The sequence below is a fragment of the Cynara cardunculus genome (assembly GCF_001531365.2).
Source record: "Cynara cardunculus var. scolymus isolate 2C chromosome LG 11, CcrdV1, whole genome shotgun sequence".
NCBI lineage: Eukaryota > Viridiplantae > Streptophyta > Magnoliopsida > Asterales > Asteraceae > Cynara > Cynara cardunculus.
The window spans coordinates 14355535-14360411 of record NC_037538.1 but is presented as its reverse complement, the minus strand read 5'-3'; positions in this window follow the sequence as shown (position 1 = coordinate 14360411).

The window sequence follows — 4877 nt, the reverse complement described above, 5'->3', positions numbered from 1 at the left end:
CAGGGGTTCTCGTTTGAACCTCCACCTATATATATATATATATATATATAGAGAGAGAGAGAGAGAGAGAGAGAGAGAGAGAGAGAGAGGAGAGGGAGGTTCAAGGAAACCTCAGAAAATTGAAAAACTGAGAAACACCCTGGTAAACGTTCATGTGGACGATATGCACATATACATACCGGTAACTGAAGCAGTTTCTTCGTCTTTATGCACGTGTGCATACCACACAAATTGCTTAAAATTACTGGTATACACATATGCATACCGTCCAGATGAAGGGTTACCAGAGTGTTCATCAGTTTTTCATTTTTTATATATGGTTTTCCCTGAATCAGACCTATATATATATATATATATATATGCATGTACGTACGTGTGTAGCTGATAACAAGTCTAGTGATGATTTTCAAAGAAAATTTCAATGCATGTAGCTGATAACAAAACCTTTTCTACATGTTTAGCTCTTGATCTTTGCCAAAGGAATTTAAATCAACTATCCATTTCTTCGGCCTTGGATGAAAATTTACTTTTTGAGGTAGAAGAACAATGATTCATTATGGACTGAAGGTCCGCCGAAAATAGCCACCCATGCATGTTGATATGCTCATAAACTCTGTGACAATTCTCAAACAATTATAAAATGGGTTACTATTCATACCCCTCTCATTCGCATAGACCTAGTTCTTACCCCCTTATCTCGTTCATAAACCCCCTATAAGAGGGTATGAATAGAATTCACCTTATAAAATCTGCTTCCTCGATCACAATTAATGGATGATAAGTAGCTAGCCTTATTGTGAGGCCTCGCTATGTTTATGAAGGATGTGTTTTGGGGGAAAATAATCAAGGACTCAATAATTTTATAGAGCCAATATTGATATCCGTTTGAAACCAAGTAAACATACTATTCTAAAATGTTAAGTTATGGTTTCTCATTGATTTTTTTCTCATTGATTTTGCTAACACCGGAAGGGAATTTCATAACTGTAAATTAAATAATAGAATTTTTCCCTTTATAGAATAGTTCTGTTAGAAGTATAAGCTAGATTTCAGTGACAGTTTATGACGATTAGTTTGGCGCCATATATGGCAGTTACTATTCTAACTGACACCTTCTAAAGGGTGCAACGGTCCAGTATTGTGTGTGTGTATATATATGTTCATAGTATGTATGTAAAAACGGATGATCAATAGATAACAAAGTGTGTCTAGTGTGTATCTGTCATCTCTTATGTGAATTTAATCTAACATTGTGGTATCAGAGCCACAAGTCTCGTGGCCACCAACATCACGAACAACTTTCATGCACAAATACTGAAACTAAATGGATCAAATTATTATCATTGGAGTATCCAAATCGAATCATAGGAACTGTGGGAAGTTATTGAAATTGGAATCAATGAAAGTATGATGCCGACAGTCCCCCCCCTCCCCCCACAAGAAGAATTAAAACGGAATCTGGAATTGTAGAAAAAAGATAAGAAGGCTCACTTCTTAATTTATCTAGCCGTTGAAGATGTTATTTTTGAATGAATATCGACCGCTACAACATCAATAGAAGCTTGGGTACTTTGTACAGGACATATAAAAGAGATGACAAAGTCAAAAATAGTAAGATTACAAACACTAAGGTGTGAATTTGATTACATCAAGATGCGTGAATCCGAGACAATAGAGGATTACTTCAACATGATCATTCTCTTATTGAATCAATTGAGATTGCAGGGTGAAAAAAAAGAGACAAGAGTTGTTGGAAAAATCTTGAGAATCCTGACAAGGAAGTTTGAATATGTAGTTGTTGCAATTGAAGAATCGAAGGATATTATTTCACTTACTTTAGAGAATTTGATCGGAACATTGCAATCACACGAACTAAGAGTGAGACATTTCGACTCTCCCTCCATGAAAACAAACATTTCAATTGAAGTCCTTGAATTCCAGCACTTCATCAAATAAATCAAATAATACTGATGATCAAAATGATAACACGAATAGAGGAAGAAGAAGAGGAAAACCATTCTCACAAATTCAATGCTTCTATTGTCAGAAGTTTGGTCATACGATCAAGGTATGTGGAAAAAGAATTGTAGATGAGAACAAGGGTTCCAACTTGATGCATACAGAAAAAAAGAATGATAAGCAAACAATGTTCATGATATAAAATACAGAAGAAGATATTTTTGATGATACTTGGTATACTATTAATGGATGTAGCAATCACATGACCGAAAATGATGCTCTATTCATTAATATTGATACTTCCATCAGAATAGAAGTTCGTACAGGTGATAATAAGAAATTAAGGGGCTGTTTGGCAGTTGCTGAATGATTTATGCAGAATAGTTAAGAGGTCAGAATGGTTAAGAGAGTCAGAATGGTTAAGTGCTGAATGAAATAATGTTGTTTGGTAATTGTTCTCTGAATGACAATAAAATTACCATTTTAACCCTCTGAATGATTTAGTACTGAATGAAATAAAGCTGTTTGGCTGATATCTGAATGAAACAATAATTTTACAAAAATAACTACAAATTTCATATTAATCCAAACAAACGTAACATTATTAGTTCGAAACAAGATTTCATATTAATCCAACCAAACATAATTTCTCATAAACTTCTGGCTCTCGTTCTTCTTCATTATCACTCAATTTATCGTCAGAACTTTCACTGCAAGATTCTTCAACCTTCTTTTTCCTTTTTCTATTCACATTTCCATGTGCCTTTGATGTGAAATTACTATTATGGGTGCCATCTGTTCCTTTAGAAGGAACTTTGGTCTGTTGGGGAAACACAGGAACTTGGTGGCTTTGTGCAGCACCTTGGACGTTTAATTCATATGCGGAGAAGGACTTCTTGCACCTTTGACAGTGAATAACTTTGTTAAGAACATCATCTCTATAGAATTGATACCTAACCGAACAAAAAGGACAAACTGTCCAGAAAGTTGATCGATTCCCAGTTTGTCCCCGCTGTTGTGAGAACTGTAAAAGTGATAATAGCAATCTTCAAAAAAACCCATCTAAATAGTTGATCTAAACAGAAGATCTATAAACAAAAAGTTATAGCAATCTTGATGTAAAAGTGATAATAGCTTCGAGAGATGTAAATAGGGAAAAGAGGTCACCGGCGACCGGCGATGGAGCGTCGAGAAGCTGTGGAAGGTACGGCAAGTTACCTGATAAGAGGTCACCGGAGATGGAGCGTCGAGAAGCTGTGGAAGGTGCGGCAAGTTACCTGATAAGAGGTCACCGGAGATGGAGCGTCGAGAAGCTGTGGAAGGTGCGGCCGGCGACAGAGGTGTGGAAGATGGAGGTCACCGGCGATGSAGGTCACCGGCGATGGAGGTGTGGAAGATGGAGGTCACCGGCGATGTGGTGAAGGAGACGATGAGAGTGCGTTGGTAAACCTGTGGAAGGGCGATGTGGTGAAGGAGAGGATGAGAGTGGGTGGGCTGGTAAAGGTATGGAAGGGTAAAGAGGGAAAAGAAACAATCTGAATGGTTTAGCATCGATTCACCCTCAAAATGGTTAAGAGCCTTGGGTAACCATTAAGAGGCTTTTTTTTTGTTGCCAAACATGCCTTACCTCTGATCGATTAAGAGGCTCCCTCTTAATGTCACCATTAAGAGGGAAACAAACAGCCCCTAAATGTCCAAGGAAATGGGTGAAGTTACTATAAATACATTACACTGAAACAAACGAATTTCAAATGTACATTACATGCCTGGACTAAAACATAATCTACTAAATGTGGGGCAGTTAATTCTCAAAGGATTCTGTGTGCAGTTTAAAGATAATATATGTGAGATAAAAGACGCAAAGGGAAATTTAATTGGCAAGGTTAGTATGACTCCAAATAAAAAGTTCCCCTTACGATTTCATGAAAATGTTTTATTCTCAAACACATCTGCACACCAGACATCTCTTTTGTGGCATAATTGATTTGAGCATATCAATTATGGTTATTTGAATTACATGTATAAGCACAACTTGGTCAGAGGGCTGCCCAACATTAATTCTACAAAAAGAAGTTTGTGAAGGATGTGTACTTGGGAAGCAATCAATAGATTCATTTCCTCAAGAAGGCACTTGGAGAGCAACAAAACCGTTAGAGCTTGTACATACAAATTTATGTGGACCTATGAGGACCACGCCTATAAGAGGGAATATATACGTTCTCACTTTTATCTATGATTTTAGCAAGAAACTTTGGGTCTATTTCATCAAAGAAAAGTCACAAGCATTCGAATACTTTAAATTTTTTAAAGCTCATGTAGAAAAACGAAGCGGAGATCAAATAGAAACTCTAAGATCAGATCGTGGTGGGGAGTTTACTACACACTATTTTCAGGAATTTCTAAAGGAACATGGGATACAACATCAATTAGCTACAAGCTACACAACCTAGCAGAATGGGGTGGCAGAAAGAAAGAATAGAGTCTTGATGGAAATGGCAAGAAGCATGATTAAAGGGAAGAAATTAACAAATGATTTCTGGGGAGAAGCAGTTTTGTGTGCATGTTATCTTATAAATAGGACATCTACCAAAGGCTTATCTAATATGACACCACAAGAGGCATGGTATGGTGTTAAACCAAATATTTCACACCTTAGAACTTTCGGTTGCATAGGATACGCTCATGTACCTACACAATTAATAGGAAAATTAGATGATAAATCCGAGAAGGGAATCTTCGTTGGTTATACTGGCAATTCTAAAGGATATAAGTTATACAATCCTGATTCAAAAAAAGATTACAGTGAGTAGATGTGTAATTTTCGATGAAGGGAAAACATAGTATGTGTTGATCCTCTCTCTCAGTGATTTGATGATAATTCCTTTTTCCTTTCGATGTATTTCTGTATCTGTAATTTC